Source organism: Mustelus asterias, chromosome 12 (assembly GCF_964213995.1).
Source record: "Mustelus asterias chromosome 12, sMusAst1.hap1.1, whole genome shotgun sequence".
NCBI classification, from domain to species: domain Eukaryota; kingdom Metazoa; phylum Chordata; class Chondrichthyes; order Carcharhiniformes; family Triakidae; genus Mustelus; species Mustelus asterias.
The window spans coordinates 108,737,803-108,755,501 of NC_135812.1; the positions used below are offsets into that span (position 1 = coordinate 108,737,803).

The 17,699-nt window shown below is 42.2% G+C and overlaps 1 protein-coding gene and 1 non-coding gene across 9 annotated transcripts in view; one reads left to right on the forward strand and one right to left on the reverse strand.

Moving 5' to 3' along the window:
• Positions 1-17,699, forward strand: part of LOC144501818 (C-Jun-amino-terminal kinase-interacting protein 4-like) — a 274,627-nt gene that overhangs the window by 22,436 nt on the left and 234,492 nt on the right. The gene's annotated exons all lie outside the window — the stretch shown is intronic.
• On the reverse strand, positions 6,400-6,473 carry trnat-agu (transfer RNA threonine (anticodon AGU)). Its single transcript has one exon. It is a non-coding gene; the product is annotated as a tRNA-Thr (tRNA).

Below are 17,699 nucleotides of genomic sequence, written 5' to 3' on the forward strand. Positions count from 1 at the left end.
AACCTGGTGTTGTTAAACTTCTTACTGTACTCATTCACGACAGGGGATTTTTAAAATTTCCCCATCATTTCTTAGTTTAGGTTGGTTCATCACTGGCAAAACTAGTTGTAACTTGCATAAGAGTTTCTGCATCTGGTTTTTAAACCATTTTGCAAAAGGTTCCTGAAAGAGGCCCGAGACCCTTGTTTATATATTTAAATTGATCCAATATTGATTTCAGGCAGCTACAAAACATGCTTTAAAAACAATCTGGACCAATATGTTTTTGTACAAATGGACTTAATCTGCTACTGTATAAATTAGGGCTAGTATGTCATACCCTGAAATTAATGTACATCAAGTTTGTCTTGCACTCAGTGAATGAGAAAAATATATTCTAAATCTTAACCTAGCATGTGCAGTAAAATTTGTTGAATGTGACCCACACCAAAGACCAGAAGCCAGATCAGGCTGGAGTTAAGTTTGACGTCCTCATCTAGTTTGATTTTTTTCAGTTTTACAAAAATAGTGTGAGAAGTAGAGTAAGCTTTTTGTGATGGTATATAGCTGTATTTGTTGCTTTTATTAACTTAACATCTACAGTTTTTGTATCTTAAAAAGTTGCTTGTGGTATTACAGCAATATTTAATGTTATAATTAGCTTCCCTCCTTGCAGCAACAATATTGGGTGTTGTCTCCTACTGTTAATATTAAGAGTAAACAAGTCAAGGAGGAACAGTGCAGGAACTCAGCAGCTGACTTCTATGTTTGACTGACTAATAACTTGAGTCATTGGACATAAACCTGATGACTGGAAAAGCAAGCATGTCAGGGCAAACACTGGATCATCTAACTTAAATTTTGCCAGAGAATGTAGAATCATCTGGGAAAAAAAGGGCACCTAAAGATAATGCTACTGTTCTTCTACTGATTCTGTGCTTTTTAAAAAACATAGCCAGGTTACAGTTGTTGTTTTATCAACATTTGATTGCAGTTTTCCACTGGAGTACTTTATTTCCATCTTTTTATTAACATGGTTTTCTGTAAACTTCTTGGAAGTATTAAAAAACATCAAATCGTACTAATTTTCCTAACCAATTCTAAAAATGTTCTTCTGATGTCAAAGTTTTTTTGTGTTGTGGAAAGGTGAGGTTGTCTGAGGAATGTAGAGTGGGAGGAAAAGTCTCTAGGCCAAAACAACCTCCTAAGTTATCCCAAGGTAGAATTGTAGAATTTGGCAGCACATAAGGAAGCAATTCATCCAACTGTGCAACGCCAATCCTTCAAATTTTCTTAGTGACATTCTTTGTCAAATACGCATTACCCCAAAGAGGATAATGGTCCATATAGCATTCCATGGGAACACGTTTCTCAGAGTGCCCCTCATATAGGATTTCCTTCAGAATGTTAGGGAAGAACAATCCCATATCTATCATTTCCATTAGTTCCAGTGTTTTTGCAGCTAAGGTACATATAGCCATCCTTTTTATTTTTTTGGCTTCCAAGGAACATTTTCCATTTTCACTCATCAAAAATATGATAAACCTAGTTGTTGTACTCAAATATCCATCTGGATAATTGGCATGGGAAGCATCACTGAAAAGGACAAATTTCATGTCCTTTGAGTCATCCAGAGCTGGAAACTTGAGTGCTTATTTTTTTCAGATTTAATGTCTTTAATGTTTTATTTACCCTCATAACCTCCTCATCATAGTACTAAATTCCAATACATCATAATTGGCATTGGGTCTTGTCTCAGTGCATAACCAGTTTAATTGGCCAATCAAGCTTCTTAACTACTCTGTTTCTTCTTTGAATAAACAATCATCTGTGTGAGAATCTCACCCCATTTCTAATCATGATTGTTGATTTAATGTTACTTCTGACCTATTCTGCTTCATACCTAACCCGATGTACTTAAAGGCCACTGAAGCCTGACTTTCAATCTTCCAATCTTTCTTTCCGATAAAGCGTTCGATAAGGTCCCCCATGCAAGACTTCTTGAGAAAGTGAGAGGGCATGGGATCCAAGGGGCTGTTGCCTTGTGGATCCAGAACTGGCTTGCCTGCAGAAGGCAGAGAGTGGCTGTGGAGGGGTCTTTCTCTGCATGGAGGTCAGTGACCAGTGGAGTGCCCCAGGGATCTGTTCTGGGACCCTTGCTGTTTGTCATTTTCATAAATGACCTGGATGAGGAAGTGGAGGGATGGGTTGGTAAGTTTGCTGACGACACCAAGGTAGGTGGTGTTGTGGATAGTTTGGAGGGATGTCAGAAGTTGCAGCGAGACATAGATAGAATGCAAGACTGGGCGGAGAAGTGGCAGATGGACTTCAACCCGGATAAGTGTGTAGTGATCCATTTTGGCAGATCCAATGGGATGGAGCAGCAGTATAAAATGAAGGGTACCATTCTTAGCAGTGTAGAGGATCAGAAGGACCTTGGGGTCCGGGTCCATAGGACTCTTAAATCGGCCTCGCAGGTGGAGGATGCGGTCAAGAAGGCGTATGGCGTACTAGCCTTCATTAATCGAGGGATTGAGTTTAGGAGTCGGGAGATAATGCTGCAGCTTTATAGGACCCTGGTTAGACCCCACTTGGAGTACTGCGTGCAGTTCTGGTCACCTCATTACAGGAAAGATGTTGAAGCCATTGAAAGGGTGCAGAGGAGATTTACAAGGATGTTGCCTGGATTGGGGGGCATGCCTTATGAGGATAGGTTGAGGGAGCTTGGTCTCTTCTCCCTGGAGAGACGAAGGATGAGAGGTGACCTGATAGAGGTTTACAAGATGTTGAGGGGTCTGGATAGGGTGGACTCTCAGAGGCTATTTCCAAGGGCTGAAATGGTTGCTACGAGAGGACACAGGTTTAAGGTGCTGGGGGGTAGGTACAGGGGGGATGTCAGGGGTAAGTTTTTCACTCAGAGGGTGGTGGGTGAGTGGAATCGGCTGACGTCGGTGGTGGTGGAGGCAAACTCGTTGGGGTCTTTTAAGAGACTTCTGGATGAGTACATGGGATTTAATGGGATTGAGGGCTATAGATAGGCCTAGAGGTGGGGATGTGATCGGCGCAACTTGTGGGCCGAAGGGCCTGTTTGTGCTGTGGCTTTCTATGTTCTATGTTCTATAATAAATTGCTGAAACTTTGCAGAACCTCCCTACAGAAAATCATTGACATGCATCATAAAGATGCCTGCAAGTTTGTCTTTGTGATACCAGTAGAACATTGCTGTTTCTGCTTTCAACTGAGTACAACGTACTTTCAGCAAGACAGACCTAACTGAGAAATACTATACCCTCAGTGCATCATTTAATCCATAAACATTTGTTTAACCTCCACAGCTTCCCTTCTACTTCGACGTCATTTGCTTTAGGTGATTTCAAAAAACATTTCTCTTTGAAATTTTTCATCCTTCAAAACTGTGGCTTTTATATCGATTGACCTACATTCCCACAAATGTGTGGCTAAGGGAGCCAAGGAGATCCTTACAAATGCTTTTTTCTGCCTATTCTTTCAGCCGTTCACCTTAAAGGCTTGCAGTCCAATTCTGTACATCTGCATGTCAAGCTTTAGGAAGTCTGATAGGTTTAATCTCTCTGTGACATCTTCTTTGTCACAGAGGTCAGTCAATCTGGCAAAACTTTACTGAGATTTGAATTTTTAAAATTTCCATGGATTCTGAAAGCTTCAGTATTTGAAGAAATTGAAATATCAAGGGGACTAACAAGCTGGGGTGTGTGTTCTTCAATAAAGTCATATTTAAGTTCAGTATCTAATAAAGAAAATATGAATGTTTTTCATGGGAATTATGCAGTTAGCCAGGCGAACATTTTATTTTGTTACCACTGTTTCTGCTGAGGGTGTTTATGCTGGATGTCAGTTGTCCTGGGTATGATCCCAAACAACCTTTCTTAATTTGTTAGCTCAGTCAGTGGATGTTGGTAGGTTAGTCGTTTCTGAGAACATTACAGCAGAACGCAATTTAGTTTTTGCTTGGTGTCTGTAAATGTGCACTTAGCAGCAGGGACTAATCATTCTTAATGAAAAGCAGGCAGCTAGGTTACTATCGCATCCCTGTTTATTGTAACTACTGCCCTGGGGAAATCTGGCATCACAAAGTTTGTTTACAGTTATGTAAAACTGGAAGATCACATTGTCTAAAACAATTGAAATTATATTTGGCAAATTAATAGGACAAAAAATATCTTCAGCACTTATGAAAACTCTGGGAGCTGTCGTTGAGTTTTTCTTCTGAATATCTAATGTCCAGTTGGAAAATTTTGAAGGATATTCTTCAGCTTAGCAATGTCTGGTGCGAAATGAATTAAATATTAGGAACTGTTTTTAACTGTGCAGAGGAAGTTCTGATGACAAGATTAAACATTATTCCACAATACTGTAATATATGTAGCAAATGCAGTTGCCCAGTTACTGTAGTTTAAGTAACTTGTTTGATCATGGAGTCTGCTCCATGCTATGATATTTGGGGCATGATTCTCCCATCCCACTGCATTGATTTTTTAGCGTAGTGGGGGGGGGGGGGGGGGGGGGGTGAATTAACATATAGAGTTTATATTGGGAATGATTTAAACTAATAATGAGCCATATATTAGTGTGTTCGTGGAATTGGCATCTAATCACTTACTTAGAAAGTCGAGCATCATTTCCTCATAGCAGGCAATGAGCTGAAAAATTGAGTTAAAACTGTTGGAAGCAGAGCTCACTAATCCACTGGACTTTGTTTAATATTCTTATGCTTGTATATAAATCCCTCCTTGGCATTTTCCTTCCTTATCCTTGCAAACTATTTAAGCACTACAATCATTGGAGTTTAGGAGGTTGAGGGGAGATCTAATAGAAACTTACAAGATAATGAACGGCTTAGATAGGATGGACGTAGGGAAGTTGTTTCCATTAGCAGGGGAGACTAGGACGCGGGGGCACAGCCTTAGAATAAAAGGGAGTCACTTTAGAACAGAGATGAGGAGAAATTTCTTCAGCCAGAGAGTGGTAGGTCTGTGGAATTCATTGCCACAGAGGGCTGTGGAGGCCGAGACGTTGAGCGTCTTCAAGACAGAAATTGATAAATTCTTGATTTCTCGAGGAATTAAGGGCTATGGGGAGAGAGCGGGTAAATGGAGTTGAAATCAACCATGATTGAATGGTGGAGTGGACTCGATGGGCCGAATGGCCTTACTTCCGCTCCTATGTCTTATGGTCTTAATCCTTCACTATTTTGCTCCTCCCAATGCTCCAGTTCAGGATTAAAGTTTATTTATTAGTGTCACAAGTAAGTTTACATTAACACTGCATGAAGTTACTGTGAAAATCCCCTAGTCGCCACACTCTGGCACCTGTTCGGGTACACTGAGGGAGAATTTAGCATGGCCAATGTGCCTAAGCAGCATATTTCTCGCAGTGTGGGAGGAAACCAGAGCACCCGGAGGAAACTCTCACAGACACAGGGAGAACGTGCAAACTCTGCACAGACAGTGACGCAAGCTGGGAATTGAACCGGGTCCCTGACGCTGAGGCAGCAATGCTAACCACTGTGCCACCATATGCTGCACTTGGAATTCCAAACCAAACCCCTTTGCCTTCATCCTTTGTCCCACATTAAAACCCTATTGACCAAGCTTCTAATAACTGTTTCTAATGTCGCCTACTTTGGCTTGGTGTCTTCTTTTTCACCCTTGTAGCTTGGTTTCTTTCACTGTAATATTTTATCATTGAAAGTTGTTTTACAATATTTCCTTTTTGAGGTTCTGCAGTTTGATATTCTACTTTGTTTTGTGAGGTAGTGACTTTAACAACACCTGACTATTTAAGTGTAGTTTCCAGCTTATTGCACCATAACCTAAGTGCAACAGATGTGAGGTTTGAACTTGGATGCCATGAATTTTTAAAAACTTCTTCCTGAGCCCAACATTTCAGTTGTCTGCTGTTTTAAATTGACATGTGAAGATAACTAATGGCTCTGAATACAGAGATCAGGCAAATATGTAGCAAAATCAGTGTTGTACTATTGTTTATTGATGTAGAACAGCTCAAGTCATAAAGGCAGTGGATTTCTAGAATATATTCAGTTTTCTAGAACAATATGAATTATATAAATGAACCAGAAAAGTTAAAGTTTATTTATTAGTTACAAGTAAGGCTTACTTACACTGCAATGAAGTTACTGTGAAATTCCCCTCGTCGCCACAGTCCGGCACCTGTTCGGGTCAATGCACCTAACCAGTACGTCTTTCAGAATGTGGGAGGAAACCAGAGCACCCGGAGGAAACCCACGCAGACACGGGGAGAACATGCAAACTCCACACAGACAGTGACCCAAGCCGGGAATCGAACCCGGGTCCCTGGTGCTGTGAAGCAGCAGTGCTAACCACTGTGCTACGGTGCCGATCACAAAGATCTCCCGGGCCAAGACATCGCTGAGATTCGAACTCAGGATCTCCTGTTTACTAGACAGATATTTTAACCAACTAAGCCACGGTGCCAACTAATTAGTTGTTAATCTGATGGTAAGGGAATGTCTTGGAAATAGTGACCATAATATGATTTAATAATTGAGTTTTTTGGGCTGATGATTTTTAAAATTATAGTTTGGCCATTTAGGAGTGGAATTAGGAATGCTGTTTTCACACAGGGCAGTGGAAATCTGGAATACTCCCTTGATGTGTTTGTGTGTTGTAACTAATAACAAATGCACATTTTACATCCATTGGCTGCACTTAGAAATATAAAATGGACTCTAGCTTTGCTCTAGTGACAGCAGAGACCATCTTTGCTTCTCGGCAGCTACATTTATAGAACTGAATTTGGGCATTTGACACCATGATGCTACTTGGGTTGTTTGCTAGTTTGTTTCGGAATAAATAAATGTTACCAACCATCACTCCCCTTTTGCCTTTTTCAACCAAGATGAAAAGCCTACATAGGTCAAAGAAAGCAGCATCCCAGGCATTCTGAATGCACTCTTGCTTTTCAGATCTAGCATGCAATGTAATTCCTTATCATGAGCTAGTTGGTTCTCAAGATGTTAAGATAAACATACTGGAAAACTTTATTTTGTATTGTGTTTGTTCATAAAATTTATTTATGATTTCAGATAAGAAGTTGGTGCATCTTTAAAAATATACAAGAGTAAGGCGAAAAGTCTTTAAAAATGTACCGATGAAGAGAGACAGATTGATATAAAAACCATAATTCTGCATTGAAAATTGATTCCCGTATCTTGGGAGAGTGATATTGAGTGATAAATTGGAAAGAGAAGTGCTGGGAGGCTGGTGCAAAACTGGAGCAAAATAAAAGTGGTCGTACACAGCAGTTGATTTCAGAGTTAAATAAAGATTGATACTATGAAAATAGCTAATTTAGCAGCAGTTGAAATGAACCAAATAAAAGGTTATTTCAATGTGAACCATAAGCATCCCATTGTGCTTTATGTTAGAATAGAGGGCCGTCTGTTGATTTAATATACTCCATTACACTTCTTGCCTGAGCTTCAGGTCCCAGTTAGTTACTGTATTCATGCATGCAAATCTTAAAGTGAACTATCTCTGGCACATCCCATAGCAAAGTGTCTGAACTCAGAAATTCAGTTAAGTGACAAAACCTCATGAAAATGCAATTTCAAATATCTACTGGAAATAGTTTAAAAGTTGCCTCCGATATCATTACTGTGTAAGAGGTAAACTGGAGGCACATAAAAGAAGGAAAGTAGATGATCCTAACTATGGCATACACTTTAGACCATAGGTTTGTACAGTACATGATTTTTTTTTAATAAGGTTAGTAAGGAAGTACATTGTATGGTCCTGTTGTGTTAATCTTTGATGAAGTGCTTTGATTAAGATACAGCGGTATGCTGATGGAGATCAGCTGTTTTCAGTTATTTGAAGAGAATCCTAGCATTTATTTGAATTTTGTTTTATTTTCTGCAGGGTGTCCAAGCTTCATTTCAATCTAATCTAATCTTCAATTGCTTTATAAGGTAATAAAGTATATTGTGATTAAACTCTGCTGCCCTGGCATGGTTTAAGTGATCAGTGCAGACACATTTTATGAATTGCATCCATTCCATCATATGATGCATACTTGGAATCTGAGTTGTTTGGTCTGCTAAAAGAGATTTTAACTTGAATGTTAATTGGTTCCAAATTTCCAGCAGCAAAATTTGCAACATGATCAGAAGACTTCAAATTGAAGATATTTAGAAATATTTCACCCTGACCTGACCATTAATGGAACTACATGCTCTTTGTGATAAAAGTTTATGGTCATTGCTGAAGATTTGCATGGAGCAGTTACTGTCTTGTCTATGTGGTCAACTGTGGTCTTGCAACTTGGCATTTTGATTCTTTTTGGGACTAGTAGTAAGACTCCACTAGGGTGCATTGGATTTGTAGTGAAGGCAAGAAGCTTGAAGTTAATTTCAGGCCCAGGAAACAATGCGGTTCAGTAAATGATGGGAGTGCAGATGTGGGCGACATGGTAGCACAATGGTTAGCACTGCTGCCTCACAGCTCCAGGGACTCTGGTTCGATTCCTGGCTTGGGTCACTGTCTGTGCGGAGTCTGCACGTTCTCCCTGTGTCTGCGTGGGTTTCTTCTGGGTGCTCCGGTTTTCTCCCACAGTCTGAAAGACGTGCTGGTTAGGTGCATTGACTATGATAAATTCTCCTCAGTATCCTCGAACAGGCGCTGGAGTGTGGCGACAAGGGGATTTTCATCTTAACTTCATTGCAGTGTTAAAGTAAGCCAACTTGTGGCACAAATAAATAAACTTAAAAATGAGAATGCTGATTGGGAGACTTTTAACTTGTGGATGTGGAACAGTTTCTCATTTGGCTTCCCAGCCTTTACTTTCCAAAATTACAGCTGGTTTAGTCTGCTATTGCCTACACTCTCATGGCCTTGTACTCTCCTCTTCCTTATCCTTGAAAATATTACAGGGTTTCCAGTGAAATGACAAGGATCATTACCAACCTTTCCGAAAGGATCTCCAACAATCATGACTTGCATTCAAGCCTGGCTTCTCTGGTACCAAGTTACCTCTTAGTCTCCACCCTATCACAAGTAACCAGTATGTGCTGCGCTCTGTGTTACCACCTTCCTCCTTGCTTTCAAACCCTCCTTCAAAAACGCTGCAATTTGATCTTGCCTCTCGGGTGTTCTCTCTCAACTCTTGTTATCATTTAATTCTCTTGCTCAGCATCTGCTGTTTTTCTACTTTCCACTGCCACCCTTCCCTGCCTCTCCATTCCTGGAAAAGTGCTCTTGAGTCATCTTTGTGCAAGTCCTATAGGCATATGTGCTAGTGATTTTGATGCTATTTTCTGTTAAGTGAATAAAAATGAACCTCTACAGATGACCAGTTTTTAATAGTTTTCTCCCAATTTACTAACTTAATATGAATGTATTAACTGTACTATTTTTTGGGTTGGACTGTTCATTGTTGGCTGCCTCAATGTTCTTATATAATGAAATTAAAAACATATTTTTCAAATTACCAGCAATATTGTCATGTGATGAAGTGGCCACTTTAGTTTTGCCGTTTTTTTCTTCCCTCTCTCCCAAAGATAGTGACTTCTGCTAGGCTATGGTTCAGTGGGTACTGACAGCTACATGTGGATGTCTACCTCCAAAAACTTCAGCTCGTCCAAAACTCCTGCGCTTTTCATAATTTGCAGCTCCACTTGTTCACCCATCATCCCTGCCTTTTTTGACCTACCCCGGCCCTCAGTCTGTCAATGCCTCAATTTTAAAATTCTCAGCCTTGTGTTCAGCTTCAGTCATTGCCACACCTTTCCTGTGTTCCTCCAGTTCCTCCACTCCATCTGACGAAGGAGCAGCGCTCCGAAAGCTAGTGGCGTTTGCTACCAAATAAACCTATTGGACTTTAACCTGGTGTTGTTAGACTCCTTACTGTGCTTACCCCAGTCCAACGCCGGCATCTCCACATCATTCCTCCAGTCCTGCAGCCCTCTGACATCACTGTACTCTTCCAACTCTAGTCTTTTGTGCATGCAAGATTTACTTTGCACAGCAATCAATAATGGAACATTTATCTGTACAGTTATGGAATTTCCTCTCTACGACTGCTTATAACCTACCTCCCATCAAGCTGAGCTAACAGAGAGGGTTGATGAGGGTAATACTGTTAATGTTGTACTTATGGACTTGCAAAAAGCATTTTATAAAGTGCCACGTAATAGCTTTATCAGCAAAGTTGAACCTATGGAATAAAAGGGAAAGTAGCAGCATGCATTATGGTGGCTGTGTGACAGGAAACAGCAAGTATTGGTGAACAATTGTTTTCAAATTGGAGAGAGGTATACAGTGGTTTTCCCTGGGGCTCAGTCCTAGGATTGTTGCTTTTCTTGAATTATATTAATTACTTAGTCCTGGGTGGGCAGGGCACAATTTCAAAATTTGCAGATGACTGTAAATTTGGAAAAATTGTGAGGTGGTTAGTGATAGACTTCAAAAGGATGTAGACCGGCTGGTGGAATGGGCAGTTTAGTTGCAGGTGAAATGTAATGTAAGGGAATGTGAAGTGATACATTTTGGTAGGATGTGAAAAGGGAGGCCATCCAAAATAAAGGGTACAGATCTAAAGGGGGTGCAAGAAAGAGAGAGGTGAGGGTAAATGTGCACAAATTATTTAAGATGGCATAAAGATCAAAAAAGTGATTGGAAAAGGCAGACAGGAACCTGAGCTTTATAAATAGAGGCATGGTGTAGAAAAACAAGGAAGTAATCATGAATTTCTACAAAAGACTGGTATGGTCTCAACTGGAGTATTGTGTCCACTGCTAGACACTGCACTTTAGTAAGCACGTGAAGGCATTAGAGAGTGTGGAATAAAGATTCCCGGGAATGAGGGGCTTCAATCACTTGAGTAGATTGGAGAAGGTGGGGTGGTTCTGCTTGGGGAAGAGAAGGGTTGAGGAGATTTGATAGAGGTGTTCAAAATCGTGAAGGATATAGACAGAGTAGATGGGGAGAAAATTCCCTTTGGAATTTGGCAGAATGGTCAAGAGACAGATATGTGTGGTAATTGGCAAAAGAACCAAAAATGCCATGAAGGAAAACGATTCCTGCAGAAAGTTGCTAGAATCTGGAATGTATTCTTGAGAGTGAGGTGGAGACAGATTCAGTGGTGACTTTCAGCAGGCAATTGGATAATTGCCCTAAAAATAAAAGAATTTACAGAGCTACAGGGAAAGCTGTGGGATTCGTGGCATTCTTCTTGCAGAGTGAAGGCACTGGCTTGATGGACTAAATGGCCTCCTTCTGAACTGCAATCATTGTATGATTCCATTCGATAAGCTTTTACTCATCTGTCCTGATATCTCAAGTGGCTCGGCATCAACTTTTATCTGCTCCTATGAAGCTCCTTGTGGATTTTACTTATTAAAAAAAATACATAAATGCAAGTTATTGAGTTAAAGAGATGACAGTTGGCAAATTATTCACCAGTAGATATTCTGACTGCTGAGCCTGATCCAGTTGTTACCTGATGCCAGTAGTAGTGCGCATTCTAGTAGATTCTCTGAACAGTAACTAGAGGGAATAGTTTTATCCATATTTCCACCCTCAGCATTTTCATGCTTTCCCCATTAGTCTCCAAATATGTTAAGTAATCCACTAGAGGAACACAGATGATTTTTGTTCTGTACCAGATATTTCTCTAGTGCCAATTAGCAAGATGCTCTCTTGTAAGGGAGTCTTTGTTCACTACAAACTGAAATGTTACCATATGCACATAATATCAGGTTGAGTTGTCTAGGCGTTGAACAGAACTCTCTTTCCATTATCATCTGTTCACTGGAAATGACTCGCATCTTCTCTTGTTCCCTCACAGTTTGAATCGTAAAAGAATAATGACTGCGGCAGACTATAATTTAGATTGTAATCTATGCAAAAGGTTTATTAACATAAATAATAAAGCTGGAACTGCAAATTTCATTAACTTGCAACATACAACTAACAATTCCCAATTTCAAACACAGAGAATGCAAACTTTCTATATCTTTTCTAATAACACTGAATCTGGACTTGTATCTGAAACACAGGATTTAAATTAAGAAATTCCTCCTCAATTTGACCAAGAAACCAACTGAAATGATGTAGGCTACTCAATAGTTTGTGTGGTCATGGCTATTGACCTGGTTGTATCATAGCTTGGTATGGCTCCTGCTCTGCCCAAGATCGAAAGAAACTACAAAGGATTGTGAACGAAGCCCAATCCATCACGCAAACCAGCCTCCCATCCATTGATTCTGTCTGCACTTCCCGCTGCCTCGGAAAAGCAGCCAGCATAATTAAGGACCCCACGCACACGGGACATACTCTCTTCCATCTTCTTCTGTCAGGAAAAAGATAGTCTAAGGTCACGCACTAACCGACTCAAGAACAGCTTCTTCCCTGCTGCTATCAGATTTTTGAATGGGCCTACCTCGCACTAAGTTGATCTTTCTCTACACCTTAGCTATGACTGTAACACTACATTCTGCACTCTTCTCTCGTTTCCTTCTCTATGAACGGTGTTCCTTGTCTGTATAGCACGCAAGAAACAATACTTTTCACTGTGTACTGATACATGTGATAATAATAAATCAAATCAAAAATCAAATGACCTCTCTCTCCATCCCATCACCTGGGCTGCACATTGTTTCAGACTTACATTGGATGTCCTGACTCTTGGGGGCGTGGGAGTTCGGCAGCACTGGCCCTGATCGGATTCCCACCAAATAAAACAATTATCGGGCTGGATTGTCGCCATTCTCCTACTTCCCCAGCAGGTGTGCTTTGTTGCTGACCAGTGTGGACCTGGCATGTTGGATCCTCCACCACTCATGTTATTTGAGTGGTGAGGGCAGGGGGAGGATGGGTTACGGGTCCTACCCTGATCAGCTGGAAAGTTGCTATTCTGACTTTTGGGGAGAGGGGGACCTGTCTCAGACCGCAGAAATCAGGGCAGCCTTTCAAAAAATCTCTGAAAAGTCAAGGTGGCTGTTGTGATTCGCAGGCTGCATGAATCTGCATCCACCAGGTGGAAGAATCCCATTGACAAACACTGCCAGTGCCAGCGGGAACACTGGCTTTCCCACTGGTGTGGGCACTTAGTGCCGATTCAGGAGAATTGGGCCCTTGGTTATTCTTCTTTTGCTTGGTGAGCAGTTAGCTCTGTCTCTATTTTCAAAGCAAATAAAAATGATAATTACCTTGTCCAATTAAGCATCAAAGGCTGTTGATATTGGGATATTTCAGCACTTTACCTTTCAGAGCTCTCTGCTGTTTATTTGGGACCAGGCATGTTTCACAGCAGGCAGTGGGAATTGTTCTTAAACCCCAGCTAAGCATGACAAGAACCAAGTCTGCGATAATATCTGCATATGACATGAATTGGGAGCATATTTTCAATTTGTCATGCTCCCTACTGCAGCCCCTCTCTATTACAGCAATGCTGAAGGGACCTTTGGCCTCTGTCACTTTTTGTAAAGCTGTTTCTCAAAGCATTTTTTCTAGCACTTTTATCAATTGTTTCATTGCTGTGAAGTAATACACACTGACTGTGTCTAACCCACAATTAGACAGTGGGTGAGATTCTTTGTGAAGGGGAGGTCGGTTTTATGAAGGGGAGGTCATGTCTCACGAACTTGATCGAGTTTTTCGAGGAAGTGACGAAGATGATTGATGAGGGTAGGGCAGTGGATGTTGTCTACATGGACTTCAGTAAGGCCTTTGACAAAGTCCCTCAAGGCAGACTGGGTCAGAAGGTGAAGTTGCATGGGATCAGAGACGAGCTGGCAAGGTGGATACAGAACTGGCTCAGTCAAAGAAGACAGAGTAGCAGCAGAAAGGTGCGTTTCTGAATGGAGGGCTGTGACAAGTGGCGTTCCTCAGGGATCAGTGTTGGGACCTTTGCTGTTTGTATTATATAAAAATGATTTGGAGGAAAATGTAACTGGTCTGATTAGTAAATTTGCGGATGACACAAAGGTTGGTGGATTTGTGGACAGCAATGAGGACCATCAGAGGATACAGCAGGATATAGATCGGTTGGAGATTTGGGCGGAGAGATGGCAGATGGAGTTTAATCCGGACAAATTAGCTATGAGGAGAGGTTGGAGAAACTGGAATGACTGAGGTTGAGGGGCAACCTGATAGAAGTCTAGAAGATTATGAGGGGCATGGACAGAGTGGATAGTCAGAAGCTTTTTCCCAGGGTGGAAGAGTCAATTACTGGGGGGGCACAGGTTTAAGGTGAGAGGGCAAGGTTTAAAGGAGCTTTACGAGGCAAGTTTTTTACACAGAGGATGATGGGTACCTGGAACTCGCTGCCCGGGGAGGTAGTGGAAGCAGATACGATCGTGACTTTTAAGGGATGTCTTGACAAATACATGAATATGATGGGAATGGAGGGATATGGTCCCCAGAAGGGTAGGGGTTTTTAATTCAATCAGGCAGTATGGTCAGTGCAGGCTTGGAGGGCCGAAGGGCCTGTTCCTGTGCTGTAATTTTCTTTGTTCTTTGGCCTCTCCTCTGTTTTACTTGGCGGCGGGAGACAGCACGCCGTTCACTGGCGGCGGGAGACAGCACGCCGTTCACTGGCGGCGGGAGACAGTGCGCTGTTCACTGGCGGCGGGAGACAGCGCGCTGTTCACTGGCGGCGGGAGACAGCACGCCGTTCACTGGCGGCGGGAGACAGCACGCCGTTCACTGGCGGCGGGAGACAGCACGCCGTTCACTGGCGGCGGGAGACAGCACGCCGTTCACTGGCGGCGGGAGACAGCACGCCGTTCACTGGCGGCGGGAGACAGCACGCCGTTCACTGGCGGCGGGAGACAGCACGCCGTTCACTGGCGGCGGGAGACAGCACGCCGTTCACTGGCGGCGGGAGACAGCACGCCGTTCACTGGCGGCGGGAGACAGCACGCCGTTCACTGGCGGCGGGAGACAGCACGCCGTTCACTGGCGGCGGGAGACAGCACGCCGTTCACTGGCGGCGGGAGACAGCACGCCGTTCACTGGCGGCGGGAGACAGCACGCCGTTCACTGGCGGCGGGTTCCTCTGGTCTCACCCCTATCAATAAGGATTCCCATTGAAGCTACCCCAGTCAGGAAAGTGGAAGAGCTCTTGTCCTGTTCAAAGTAGTACTATGAGATTGTTTATATCCAGCTGAGAGAGCAGCCAGATTCTTGGTTTAATGTTTCATCTGATAGAAGGCTGCTTCGACAGTATGAATAATGGCCAGAATTTTCCAGTCTCGCAAGACCTGCTACCGCTGCCAGCAAGAATTGAGAATTTGTCGCTCAGCCAAATCTCCATTCACTGCAGCGGCACCGGAGAATCCCAGCTACAGACGAGGTTGGCCAACGTGCTCAAAGTGGAGCTTGTGCCCACAGCTTTCTGACTTGGGTAAGTAAGCTGCCACTGAGCCATGGCTGACATCATGCCACTACATAAAATGACTGCATAAATGCAAATCATTAGTTTAGTCTTAAAGATTGAAAGTGCCTCCACATTTAGCAAGTGGTAAATGGGTGGCACGGGGGCACAGTGTTTAGCACTGCTGCCTCACAGCACCAGGGACCTGGGTTCAATTCCTGGCTTGGGTCACTGTCTGTGCGGAGTTTGCACGTTCTCCCCGTGTCTGCGTGGGTTTCCTCCCACAGTCTGAAAGACATGCTGGTTAGGTGCATTGACCCGAGCAGGCGCCAGAATGTGGCAACTAGGGGAATTTCACAGTAACTTCATTGCAGTGTTAATGTAAGCCTTACTTGTGACTAATAAATAAACTTTACTTTTTTACTTATTTTATATTAATACAATTTGATTGATGTAGGCAGGGCATTCGACGTGATCATTTTTGTACCTGATAATCCCGTATCGTAAAAACAAATATCATTGACGAACATGTGTTACCCATCATTCCTGCAAAACAATTTATTCCAACAGTGATAAGAAGGCACCAATGAATCTGTTGCATTTGCTGAAGGTGAAACCTTAGAAGCCAGCATTGGGAACTGTGACTGGGGTGAATGAAAGGTCACCCTGAATCAGGCGAAAACTGTAACACAAGTTGCCACCTTTCCAATAGCCACCTCCTTCATGGTTACTGATAGTTTAAAAGGCAGGGAAACTACTTCCTAATACTAACATCACTTGTTTGTCCTCGTTTGGGAATTTAGAACGATATGTAATCTTAAAAGTTCAAAAGTTTATTAGTGTCACATTAAGTTACATTAGCACTGTAATGAAGTTACTGTGAAAATCCCCTAGTTGCCACATACCGGCGCCTTTTCGGGTACACTGAGTGAGAATTTAGCATGGCCATTGCACCTAACCTGCACATCTTTGGACTGCGGGAGGAAACTGGAGCACCCGGAGGAAATCCATGCAGACACTGGGAGAATGGGCAGACTCTGCACAGACAGTGACCCGAGCCGGGAATCGAACCCGGGTCCCTGATGCTGTGAGGCAGCAGTGCTAACCACTGTGCCGCCATGTCACCCTCACAGCAGACAGCATCATAACTTAGCCGAAATAACCTGCATGTTTAATCCAGTTTAAGGGGTGCCTTTATTATTGATGTCTGCAGTAATGACAAATGCTTCATACCGTTTCCCCAACATATTTGGCTGCCTGTAAAGGTGCGAAAGTAGCGTAAGTGTTCAGGACTAACCACATCAACTCTTGAAGTATGGTTGGTGCATAGATGCAAGTTGAAGTACTTTTTCAGGACCTCTGAAATCAGAATAGTCCAAGAATCGGTACAACGTTTGTGACATTTCCAAATTGATATTGATCTGTGAGATATCCAAAATTTCCAGCCTGTTCTTAGATTTTCATTGGTTAATGCATATAAACTGTGGATTTGAAAATTCAAAACAAGCTCCTGATTCCCCAATCTCGTTCTTCCCGCAGCCGCTGCCAGTGAGAATGGAGAACTTGAAGATTAGCCAAATCTCCATTCATAGCGGCTGAGGTCAGAGAACCCCAGCCAAGATCTTGTTACAAAGTGGTTTTTTGCAGATCGAATATGACACTAAAGCAATATATGTATGCATTATTATGCTACAAGTTTGACTTATGAACTGTACTGCAGCCATCATCTGAATCTGATTTAATGATTCTGTGAAAAAGTCTTATTGGTAAACAGCCATGAATGAGTTAAAAGGATAAAAAGTCTCAACTTATCAACTTTAAAATGAGGGAAGATAGTTGTTCTTTTAATAGGGAAGAAAGAAGAACAAATGTTTTCTGTTGTTAGGAAATTGTTAGAATCCATTATAAAGGAAGGAATAACAGGACATTCAGAAAGTCAAAATGCAATCCATCAGAGTCAGCATGGTATTATGAAGGGTAAATCATGTCTGACTACTTTGCTAGAGTTATTTGAAGATGTAACAAGCAAAGTGAATAATGGCGATCCTGTAGCTGTAGTATATCTGGACTTCCAGGAGGCATTTGATAAGGTGCCACACAGATTAATATACAAGGTTAGTTCACATGGGATTAGAGGTCATTTATTAGCTTGGATGGAGGATTGACTAACCAACAGAAAGCAGAGAGTGGGGATAAATGGGTCTTTTTCAGGTTGGCAAGATGTAACTAGTGGGGTGCCACAGGGTTCAGCCCTCGATGCCAACTATTTACAATCTATATTAATGGCTTGGCTGCAGGGATAGTAGGTCCCTTGGCCAAAGTTG